Raw genomic sequence first — 12,993 nt, forward strand, 5'->3', positions numbered from 1 at the left:
GTGGAGCGATTTGGGGAAGGGTTGGAGATAGGAGTGGCTAGGAGTACCCGGCAAGCACCACCACTCTGTGCCGGCCCTCCTCCCCCGTCGGCATCACCTTGATGCTTGGCAGCAGCGTCGCCCTAGATTCGGCCGTCACCTGCCATGACAAGTACGAGCACGTCCGGGAGGTGAGCGCGGCCATGGCGGGCGAGCGCAGGCCGGGGCAAGGGGGCGGAGGCGACGGCTAGGCAGCGGCACGAGAGAAGAGAGAGAGGGGAGGGGAAGAGAGGGTGCTGTCACGCCCTGAAGTTTTCCCCTTTTTTCCTTGCTTTAAAAATGGGTTAAATAAACTGCTCGAAGAAATTGTTTAATTAACCTAGAGCTAAACCCCTAATTAATAAATTCATTTAATAATCGAATTCGGCGTGGTGGAATTTTTCTTGAGTTCCCCATGCTCCAATACATTAACATGATTTTTAGTGGAATTTTCAGAGCCTTGAAAATAATTTTAACCAATTAAAATTGAGCAAGTGCAATATTTTTAATCCCAGGAAAATCCTTTTTCTCTTTTTCTTTTCTTTTCCCTCCTTTTTCTTTGTTGGGCCGTCGGCCCATCCCTCTCCCGCGGCCCCTCCTCCTTGTGGGCTGGCCCAAGCCGCCCCTCCCTCCTCTCTCGGGACGCCGACAAGTGGGCCCCACCAGTCGGTCGTCTCCTACCTCCGGGAACCGCCGTTGCCGTCGAAACTGCCCACGCCGCCGCCACCGTTTCCCGCCGTTCTCCGCGCCCCACAACGCCCGTGCCGCGCGCCCACGTCGCCGCCCCACTCCTCCGCCCTTCCCGCTCGCGCACACGCACGAAGTGGGCGGGATTCATTTTGAATCCCACCTCACTCTCTCTCTCTCCTCCCCACGTCGCCGGCGGTTTCGGCCATCTCCCCGGCCACGTCCGCCCCTCCCTCGCCCATAAAAACCCTCCCCCAAGTCCCCTCCCTCGTTTCCCCCATTTGCCGTCCTATCCCACGCCCCCTACCGCGCCCACGCCGTCACACCCGAGCTCCGCCGCTTGCCGCTGCCTTCGGCCGCGCGCCACCGCCGCTAGAGTCGCCGCCGCCGTTAGCTTCGCCGCTGCAAGAGCTTTCCCGGCCGCCGCCTCGCGTCGCCGGAATCCCACCGGAGCGCCTCTTCCCTCGCGCGCGCCGGTGAACTCGCCATTGTTTCCATCTCCGACCATTTCTCCTCGCCGTGCCGCGGCTCCTCTCTTCTCCCTAACCCCTTCACCGCCTTTTCCCAGGTCGCGCCGCTCCCGTCCGCCGTTTTCCGAAGCGCTGCCGCCACTCATCCCCTCCCGCTTCGGTCGCCGCCCCTCCGGTGAGGACTCCCTCCCCCTCCCTTTTCTCCCCTTCCTGCGTGCGCCGCCGTCTTTGGCCGTCCCGCCGCTTCGGCCATCCGTCGCCGCCTTTCGCGCCGTCCGCCGCCGCCTTCCTCCGCCGGTCGTCGTCGTCGGCAGCCGCGCGCGCCGCCGCCGCCGCTTGCCATGGCCGGTCGGTCGGTTTTGGTGCCGAGCCGAGCCGTGCCTAGCCGCCGCCCGCGCCGTCCGATCGGCCTCGGGCCGATCCGGACCATCGGTCCCGTGGACCGGCAGTGGACCACCCGCGTGGTCCCGGTCCACGGTAGACCGGTCACCTTGTGCCGCTGCCAGTGGGGCCCACTTGCCCGAGCCCCCTCTCCCTCCCCTTGTGCGCTGACAAGCGGGGCCCACCTGTCGGCGCAGCCGCCCGCTGGATGACGTTAGCCCTGGGTATTATTGCGCAATAAATTGATTAAGGACTTTTCTTTATTAGTAAAAACACAGTTTATCTTCTAAAATTCATAAGTAATTCATCCGAGCTCCGTTTAAGTCCATTCAAGTCTCAGTAAATTCATAAAAGTGCAAAGAATCCATTAAAAATGGTTTTGTTTCCTGTTTCAGTAGTCTTATAGCATATTTTGCTTGTGTGCTTTGTTTGTCGCGTAGATTTCGGCCGTTTCGTCGATCCGCGGTTTCTTGAAGACGTTGCTGTGGTCTCATCAGTGCGAGAGCAAGGCAAGTCATGCATTAGAATTGATCATATTGTACCCAATTTACAAATATCCCGCATTTCTATTAAATGTTGCATTCTTTTACAATGTAATGTGGGATGGGTCCTATTCCTCAGCCACATATTGGTTACCTTATGCCATTGATAACTTGGGTATGCCATTGATAACTTGGGTATCAAAATGACTAGATGTTGGCTTAGGAAATGCTTAGCCATGGTTAGTTCAACTACTACACAAATGGGGATCACATTATTACATAGACTCTGACTATTAGCATAGCTTTGGACTGGTGCCACCGCAAGGGTGTCAGTTAATTAAAATATTCTGAATGGCGGGCTGTGGGTGCATGGTTTTGCTGGTCGCACCCATGGCAGTTATGGACCGGTTCACGGGAAACCCTGGGAGACTTACCGTGCTTACCACAAGCGGGAGTGGGTAACTGCTTGATCTGAAGTATAGCTCAACCCTTTCCTAGGCACCGGTGGCGAGGGTGGGCGTGATGGAGTTGGGTCGGCCGGGGTGTCCGGTTGTCCAGCTGCCGGATTCACCGCGGTGCAAGAGGGGACCGCCTACTGCCTTTTGAGGGGTGGGGGTGAAACCTTAGCGTGGTGTGGATGGTTAGGGGAGGGTTATGTGGAGGGTCTTGTCACGATTTTCCCCTTTGCAGTATCATGGTGATACTTCGGGGCATGGCGACATGTGTGGAATCGTGTCTTGTGGGTACAGTTGTACACCTCTGGCCAGAGTAAAACTATTCGAATAGCCGTGCCCGCGGTTATGGGCGATCAACCAGATTCACCGTGATTAGTCTCACCCTAGTTTAGCTTAATGAACTGGTGTAGTTTAGGTGGTTGGTTGGGCCTGTTGCAATGTGGTGTAGCGTTGGACAGTGATTGGTTAATATTGATTAATTACTACAACTGTTTTACTGCTTTCAACTATTGCTTATAAATGCTAGCTTTATGCAAAAGAACCCCTAGCCTCCTTTGGTTATATCCTGCATCATACCTCCTCTTCCGGTATGACTTGCTGAGTACAGTGGGTAGTACTCAGTCTTGCTCTCTTTTCCCCCACACCAGAGCTGAAGATCTTTCTAGTTGGAGCTGTCTTGTTGAAGTTGGTTTTGTCGCTGCCGTCAAGGATTGCCTGTGGAATGGATTCGCCCCGCTGCTGAAGTCAAGCTTCCGAGTTTAGTTTGTTTTATCTTTTCCGCTACATTTGTAATCTTTTCTATTTTTGTAAGACGTGGATCTGTATGTCAACAATTGTCGTTTGTGTACCCTGGCTGGTCCTGGACAGGGATTTAATGCACATTCAGCTTAGAAATTCTAGTTCGTGAATTTCTGGGCGTGACAAGTTGGTATCAGAGCCGACGTTGACCGTATGATAAGCCAACTGGAAAACCCTAAGAGCCCTCTGAACCCCTTTTCATCTGCATATGCTCTTTGCACTTGGATTTGTTTTGGGAAAATTTGGGGGTTCGTTCTTTGATTTTTGGGAAAAATCTTAATCGCTACTTCAATTGGATTTCTCGACTAGGGACAGTCTAGGGTTTTAGAAAGATCTTATTTGGAAATTTATCGGGTGATATGCACTAAGTCGTGTCTAGGTTCGATGGGACAGCTTTATGTGTATCATTATGGCTATGCATCTATTTTATGCATTAAGTTATTGTTTGGTCAGTTGCATTAGTGTGTTTATTTGAGTTCATGAAAATGTTCTATGCATAAAAATCATCATGCTTCGTTGTTTATTTGTGTCATTTGTTGCTTTGTTTAATTTGGAGTTGAGCATGAATTGGCTCCTATCCCTTGTCCATCTTTAGATGTCAGACCTGTTCCTCGATCGCAAGCGCCGCTCCGAGCTTCAGAGTCGCCGCCCTTAGCTTTCTCGTCTTCTTAGTTTTGTTTGCTTGCTAGTTTCCGTGCTTAGGTTTATTGCTTGTGGGTTAGTCGGCGGTCGATATCATGTGTCAGTGGTATGGCTGCCTTAATTAGGAGTTGTGTGCCTCTTTTTCAGTGTTTTAATCAAGATTAAGATAATTGCACTTAAACTTATAAGAAAGATTAGTTTCTAAGCCTCCTGTTTTTCTTTCTTTTCTCTTATTTCTACCTATCCCCCTTCAGATGGTGAAGACAAGGAATGGTTCCCGTGAATCCAACAACGCCAGTGGCAGTGAAGAGCAGATCAATGGAGCACGTGCCAACAGTGCATCTGACAACAGTCCGTCTCCACCGCCCGAGAACCCAACAATTGCTCAGGTGTTGGACAATCAGACTCAAATGATGACAATGATGATGCAACAGATGCAGCAACAGTACCATCAGGTGTTGCAGCAGGTGCAGCAGCAAGCACAGTAGCAGCAGCAGAACCTGCAGTTTGGTCTTCAACCACCCCAGTCCAAACTGTTAGAATTTCTCTGTATCAAGCCACCCACTTTCTCAAGCACCACCAACCCAATCGAGGCCAACGACTGGCTTCATGCCATTGAGAAGAAGCTGAACCTTTTGCAATGCAACGAACAAGAGAATGTTACTTTTGCTACACACCAGCTGCAAGGTCCCGCTTCTGTTTGGTGGGACAACTACATGGTGACCCGTCCAGCTGGGATAGAAGTCACTTGGTCAGAGTTTTGCCAGAGTTTTAATAAGGCACAGGTTCCCGAGGGAATCATGGCACAGAAGAAGAGAGAGTTCCGTTCTCTGCAACAAGGAACCAGAACAGTTATAGAGTATTTGCACGAGTTCAACCGCCTTACGCGCTACGCTCCTGAGGACGTGCGCACTGATGCCGAGAGCTAGGAGAAGTTTTTGTCGGGTCTTGATGATGAATTGACCAACTAGTTGATCTCCTGAGATTATAAGGACTTTCAGAAGTTGGTGGACAAAGCTATCCGTCAGGAGGAGCAGGGTAACAAAATGAACCGAAAATGAACCGAAAAATAAAGGCATCTCAGTTCAGAACTTCCCAGGGGAACAGTCAGAAGCCTCGCTTCATGATGGGACGTCAGGGTGGACCTTCCACCATGGTTATCCGGCAGCACCGTCCCTACCACCCGGGTAGCTTCAACAAGAACCACCATAGTGGCAGTCACGGCAACAGCGAGAAGCACAGCCTCAACCCGACTCCAAGTCCACTAATGTTTCCAGCTCAGTCAGTTCAGCCAGCTCTGCCTGCTCAGTCAAAACAGCCCAAGAAGTTCGAAGGAAAGCCCGAACTCTGTTTCAATTGTAACAAACCGGGACACACAGTTGGAAAGTGCTCGAAGCCAAGACATGCTGGACCCAAGTTTCTGCAGGCCCGTGTCAATCATGCGTCTGCAGAGGAGGCACAGTCAGCACCAGAGGTCATATTGGGCACATTTCCCGTCAACTCGACACCGGCAGTAATATTGTTTGATTCTGGTGCAACTCATTCCTTCATTTCCAAGCGTTTTGCTGGTGCACATGGGTTATCTTTAGTGAAGCTTAAGATACCTATGCGAGTTCATACTCCTGGAGGTGGCATGACCACAACTCACTATTGCCCGTCAGTGACAGTTGAAATCCAAGGGTTGATTTTTCCAGCCAACCTCATTCTTCTCGAATCCAAGGATCTAGATGTTATTCTGGGAATGGATTGGCTGACAAGGCACAGAGGAGTGATCGATTGCGCTAGCCGCACCATCAAGTTGACCAATGCGAAGGGAGAAGTGGTTACCTTCCAGTCTCCAGTGCCACAGAAGCCAAGGATCAGTCTGAACCAGGCTGCTGGTGAAGAACAAAAGGTAGCAGTGGAGAAAACCACTAAGAAGTTGGAGGATATACCCATAGTCAGAGAGTATCCAGAGGTTTTTCCGGATGATCTGACAACAATGCCACCAAAAAGGGATAGCGAGTTCCGGATTGACTTGGTACCTGGAACTGCACCGATCCACAAGAGGCCTTACAGAATGGGAGCCAATGAGTTGGCGGAACTCAAGAAGCAGGTCAATGAACAGTTACAGAAGGGATACATCCGCCCGAGCACGTCGCCTTGGGGTGCTCCGGTCATTTTTGTGGAGAAGAAGGACAAGACCAAGAGGATGTGTGTCGACTACCGCGCACTCAATGAGGTCACTGTTAAGAACAAGTACCCTTTGCCAAGGATTGATGATCTGTTCGATCAACTGAAAGGAGCTACTGTGTTCTCTAAGATAGACCTGCGATCAGGCTATCACCAGTTGAGGATCCGCGAAGAGGATATTCCAAAGACAGCATTCATCACTCGGTACGGGTTGTTCGAATGCACAGTTATGTCTTTCGGACTCACTAATGCACCTGCTTTCTTCATGAATTTGATGAACAAGGTGTTTATGGAATTTCTAGACAAGTTTGTCGTGGTTTTCATCGATGACATACTTATCTACTCCAAGTCCGAGGAAGAACATGAGCAGCATCTCCGGCTAGTACTTGAAAAGTTAAAAGAGCACCAGCTATATGCCAAGTTCAGCAAGTGTGACTTCTGGCTTAAGGAAGTTCAGTTTCTCGGTCACATCGTGAATGCTCAAGAAGTAGCTGTGGATCCAGCAAATGTGGAGTCAGTTACCAAATGGACCCCACCAAGGACAGTCACTCAGGTTCGGAGTTTCTTAGGACTTGCGGGCTATTACCGCCAGTTCATTGAGAACTTCTCTAAAATTGCTAAGCCAATGACACAGCTATTGAAGAAGGAAGAAAAGTTTATCTGGTCTGCTGAATGCAATAGGAGTTTTGAAGAACTCAAATGACGGTTGGTGTCTGCACCAGTCTTAATCCTGCCTGATCAGACGAAAGGTTTCCAGGTCTATTGTGATGCATCTCGCCAGGGGCTAGGATGTGTGTTGATGCAGGATGGCAAAGTGGTTTCTTATGCTTCATGGCAGTTGCGTCCTCATGAAGGCAACTACCCGACGCATGATCTGGAATTGGCCGCAGTTGTTCATGCTTTAAAGATTTGGCGGCACCATCTCATCGGTAACCGTTGTGAGGTATATACATATCACAAAAGTCTAAAGTACATCTTCACTCAACCTGATTTGAATCTCAGACAGCGAAGATGGTTGGAGCTGATCAAGGATTATGATATGGGAATACATTATCATCCCGACAAGGCTAATGTGGTTGCAGATGCCTTGAGCAGGAAGAGCTACTGCAATGTTGCATTTGTAGAGCAACTATGTTGTGAGGTTCAACGCGATTTGGAACATCTGAACCTTGGTATAGTTGAGCACGGATTCGTGGGTGCCCTAGAGGCACAGCCCACACTGGTGGAACAGGTTCGCATAGCTCAAGCAAGTGATCCTGAAATAGCAGAGCTCAAAAAGAACATGAGAGTTGGAAAAGCCCGAGGTTTTATTGAGGATGAACAAGGAACAATCTGGATGGGAGAAAGATTGTGTGTACCTGAAAACAAGGAGTTAAAGGACTTGATACTGACAGAAGCTCATCAAACTCAGTATTCCATTCATCCTGGCAGTACCAAGATGTACCAAGTCCTCAAAGAAAAATTCTGGTGGGTCAGCATGAGAAGGGAAATAGCTGAATTCGTCGCACTCTGTGACGTTTGCCAGCGAGTAAAGGCAGAACACCAAAGGCCAGCAGGTTTGCTACAGCCACTTCAGATTCTAGAATGGAAGTGGGAAGAAATCGGAATAGATTTCATTACGGGTTTGCTTAGGACGTCATCGGGGCATGATTCTATTTGGGTAGTCGTTGATCGACTCACTAAAGTGGCTCACTTCATTCCGGTGCATACTACCTACTCAGGGAAGAAGTTAGCAGAGCTTTATTTGGCAAGAATCATGTGTCTACATGGTGTACCTAACAAGATCGTGTCTGATCGAGGAAGCCAATTCACCTCAAAGTTCTGGCAGAAATTGCAAGAAGAATTGGGAACCCGTCTGAACTTCAGCACAGCCTACCATCCACAAACTGATGGCCAGACTGAGCGAGTCAATCAAATACTAGAGGATATGTTAAGAGCTTGTGCGCTTGACTTTGGTGGAGCATGGGACAAAAGCTTGCCGTATGCTGAGTTCTCCTACAACAATAGTTACCAGGCTAGTCTGCAGATGGCACCATTTGAAGCACTGTATGGACGGAAGTGTCGTACTCCGCTCTTCTGGGATCAGACAGGGGAACGTCAGTTGTTTGGTACAGAAGTTTTAAATGAGGCAGAAGAAAAGTCAGAGCTGTCAGGGAAAGATTGAGAATCGCGCAGTCTCGACAGAAAAGCTATGCAGACAATTGTCGAAGGGAGCTCGTTTTCGAAGCAAGGGACTATGTGTATCTTCGTGTCACTCCGCTCAGAGGAGTACACCGTTTCCAAACCAAAGGAAAGTTGGCACCACGCTTTGTGGGACCATATCGGGTTTTGGAACGTAGAGGTGAAGTCGCTTACCAGCTGGAGCTTCCGCCCAACATGCTTGGCATTCATGATGTGTTCCACGTCTCTCAGTTGAAGAAATGTTTGAGAGTTCCTGAGGAATAGGCAAGTCCGGATCACATCGAAATCCAAGAAGACGTATGTGGAGAAGCCGACTCGTATCCTCGAAACCAGCGAGAAAAGGACCAGAAACAAAGTAATCAGATTCTACAAGGTTCAGTGGAGCCACCACTCAGAGGAAGAGGCCACTTGGGAAAGAGAAGATGAGTTGAAGGCCGCCCATCCGCACCTCTTCGCCAGCTCTTCCGAATCTCGGGGTCAAGATTCCGTTTAAGGGGAGTAGGTTTGTCACGCCCTGAAGTTTTCCCCTTTTTTCCTTGCTTTAAAAATGGGTTAAATAAATTGCCCGAAGAAATTGTTTACTTAACCTAGAGCTAAACCCCTAATTAATAAATGCATTTAATAATCGAATTCGGCGTGGTGGAATTTTTCTTGAGTTCCCCATGCTCCAATACATTAACATGATTTTTAGTGGAATTTTCAGAGCCTTGGAAATAATTTTAACCAATTAAAACTGAGCAAGTGCAATATTTTTAATCCCAGGAAAATCCTTTTTCTCTTTTTCTTTTCTTTTCCCTCCTTTTTCTTTGTTGGGCCGTCGGCCCATACCTCTCCCGCGGCCCCTCCTCCTTGTGGGCCGGCCCAAGCCGCCCCTCCCTCCTCTCTCGGGACGCCGACAGGTGGGCCCCACCAGTCGGTCGTCTCCTACCTCCGGGAACCGCCGCTGCCGTCGAAACCGCCCACACTGCCGCCGCCGTTTCCCGCCGTTCTCCGCGCCCCGCTCCGCCCGTGCCGCGCAGCCACGTCGCCGCCCCACTCCTCCGCCCTTCCCGCCCGCGTGCACGCACGAAGTGGGCGGGATTCATTTTGAATCCCACCTCACTCTCTCTCTCTCGTCCCCACGTCGCCGGCGGTTTCGGCCATCTCCCCGGCCACGTCCGCCCCTCCCTCGCCCATAAAAACCCTCCCCCGAGTCCCCTCCCTCGTTTCCCCCATTTGCCGTCCTCTCCCACGCCCCCTACCGCGCCCACGCCGTCACACCCGAGCTCCGCCGCTTGCCGCCGCCTTCGGCCGCGCGCCGCTGCCGCTAGAGTCGCCACCGCCGTTAGCTTCGCCGTCGCGAGAGCTTTCCCGGCTGCCGCCTCGCGTCGCCGGAATCCCACCGGAGCGCCTCTTCCCTTGCGCCGCCGGTGAGCTCGCCATTGTTTCCATCTCCGGCCATTTCTCCTCGCCGTGCCGCGGCTCCTCTCTTCTCCCTAACCCCTTCACCGCCTTTTCCCAGGTCGCGCCGCTCCCGTTCGCCGTTTTCCGAAGCGCTGCTGCCGCTCATCCCCTCCCGCTCCGGTCGCCGCCCCTCCGGTGAGGACTCCCTCCCCCTCCCTTTTCTCCCCTTCCCGCGTGCGCCGCCGCCTTTGGCCGTGCCGCCGCTCCGGCCGTCCGTCGTCGCCTTTCGCGCCATCCGCCGCCGCCTCCCTCTGCCGGTCGTCGCCGTCGGCAGCCGTGCGCGCCGCCGCCGCTCGCCATGGCCGGTCGGTCGGTTTTGGTGCCGAGCCGAGCCGTGCCTAGCCGCCGCCCGCGCCGTCCAATCGGCCTCGGGCCGATCCGGACCGTCGGTCCCGTGGACCGGCGGTGGACCACCCGCGTGGTCCCGGTCCACGGTAGACCGGCCACCTTGTGCCGCTGCCAGTGGGGCCCACTTGCCCGAGCCCCCTCTCCCTCCCCTTGTGCGCTGACAAGCGGGGCCCACCTGTCAGCGCAGCCGCCCCCCTGGATGACGTCAGCCCTGGGTATTATTGCGCAATAAATTGATTAAGGACTTTTCTTTATTAGTAAAAACACAATTTATCTTCTAAAATTCATAAGTAATTCATCCAAGCTCCGTTTAAGTCCATTCAAGTCTCAGTAAATTCATAAAAATGCAAAGAATCCATTAAAAATGGTTTTGTTTCCTGTTTCAATAGTCTTATAGCATGTTTTGCTTGTGTGCTTTGTTTGTCGCATAGATTTTGGCCGTTTCATCGATCCGCGGTTTCTCGAAGACGTTGCTGTGGTCTCATCAGTGCGAGAGCAAGGCAAGTCATGCATTACAATTGATCATATTGTACCCAATTTACAAATATCCCGCATTTCTATTAAATGTTGCATTCTTTTACAATGTAATGTGGGATGGGTCCTATTCCTCAGCCACATATTGGTTACCTTATGCCATTGATAACTTGGGTATCAAAATGACTAAATGTTGGCTTAGGAAATGCTTAGCCATGTTTAGTTCAACTAGTACATAAATGGGGATCACATTATTACATAGACTCTGACTATTAGTATAGCTTTGGACTGGTGCCACCGCAAGGGTGTCAGTTAATTAAAATATTCTGAATGGCGGGCTGTGGGTGCATGGTTTTGCTGGTCAAACCCATGGCAGTTAAGGACCGGTTCACGGAAAACCCTGGGAGACTTACCGTGCTTACCACAAGCGGGAGTGGGTAACTGCTTGATCTGAAGTATAGCTCAACCCTTTCCTAGGCACCGGTGGCGAGGGTGGGCGTGATGGAGTTGGGTCGGCCGGGGTATCCGGTTGTCCAGCTGCCGGATTCACCGCGGCGCAAGAGGGGACCGCCCACTGCCTTTTGAGGGGTGGGGGTGAAACCTTAGCGTGGTGTGGATGGTTAGGGGAGGGTTATGTGGAGGGTCTTGTCACGATTTCCCCCTTTGCAGTATCATGGTGATACTTCGGGGCATGGCGACATGTGTGGAATCGTGTCTTGTGGGTACAGTTGTACACCTCTGGCCAGAGTAAAACTATTCGAATAGCCGTGCCCGCGGTTATGGGCGATCAACCAGATTCACCGTGATTAGTCTCACCCTAGTTTAGGTTAATGAACTGGTGTAGTTTAGGTGGTTGGTTGGGCCTGTTGCAATGTGGTGTAGCGTTGGACAGTGATTGGTTAATATTGATTAATTATTACAGCTGTTTTACTGCTTTCAACTATTGCTTATAAATGCTAGCTTTATGCAAAAGAACCCCTAGCCTCCTTTGGTTATATTCTGCATCATACCTCCTCTTCCGGTATGACTTGCTGAGTACAGTGGGTAGTACTCAGTCTTGCTCTCTTTTCCCCCACACCAGAGCTGAAGATCTTTCTAGTTGGAGCTGTCTTGTGGAAGTTGGTTTTGTCGCTGCCGTCAAGGATTGCCTATGGAATGGAGTCGCCCCGCTGCTGAAGTCAAGCTTCCGAGTTTAATTCGTTTTATCTTTTCCGCTGCATTTGTAATCTTTTCTATTTTTGTAAGACGTGAATCTGTATATCAACAATTGTCGTTTGTGTACCCTGGCTGGTCCTGGACAGGGATTTAATGCACATTCAGCTTAGAAATTCTGGTTCGTGAATTTCTGGGCGTGACAGGTGCTGACATGGCATCCTGATATGTGGGCCCCTCGTGGGTCCCGCGCTGACTCAGCCGCCACGTAGGATAAAATCGGGGCCAAAACCACCTAAGCATCAATTATGACCGGTTTTGATTAGTTAAAAGACGTCGGATATCTGGTTTTGTGGTTGGGGACGATTTTGTAACTCGATGACAAGTTGAGGGACCTTCAGTGTACTTTTTCCTAGCCGGAGACAACATGTGACGCGGGCGCTCTGTTGGGCCGAGGCGTGACGCGTGACCACGAGCTGCGGAGCTACTGGGCTGGGCTCGGACAAGCAGGCTGTCCTGACCACTGATCAGTCCATCTATATTTACCCGTTGTACTACCAAAGGAATTATTAGTAACGCCAAATCCCCAAATTCATAACCAGCTGTAGTACCAAACTAGAAAATAGGAGTGCCAGTTGGCGCGTCTATTAATAAAGCCTGTGGTGATATTGTTATTCATGTTCGAGATACATAAATTGATCATTTTTTTTCTTGAGATTTGAAGACTCTATACAAACGAACGGAAGCAAAGAGACTAAAAAGGAAAATATTAGAATGAAATTCACCTCCAGAACACGTAGTTATATATAGTTATAGTACCCACCGGAAAACATTTAGTTAGACACATTCCACAAAGTCAAGTTAGGGTGAGTAGTGTAAGATAAGTCAATAAGTCATATACAAATATATGTGAAATTCATATACTTAAGAGCTAGGGAGATTAAATATATGGGGTTATCTACATAAATAGTTTTATTTTTATTGATTAATTCTAAAACATATATGAAATGGAATATTTGTTATATTCCTATTTGAAAAAAATAATATGGAAATGTATAATTCTAACAATATATGTAATAAAGTGGCAACAAATCCTAAGTGATTTTTACAGTTGGATCACTCTTCCAAATAAAAAAAAGCTTAGGGTCTTTAAGTAAATACCTCTCTATGCAAGTTTTAGGTGGATCAGCATATGAGGGGGAGGGGGATTACATCCATTTAATCCAATCTAATCAAAATGTTCTGGATGTTGAGTTTGTCAGGGTTATGGATACCACATACCTAATAGTA

The sequence above is a fragment of the Oryza glaberrima genome, chromosome 10 (assembly GCF_000147395.1).
Source record: "Oryza glaberrima chromosome 10, OglaRS2, whole genome shotgun sequence".
Classification (NCBI taxonomy): domain Eukaryota; kingdom Viridiplantae; phylum Streptophyta; class Magnoliopsida; order Poales; family Poaceae; genus Oryza; species Oryza glaberrima.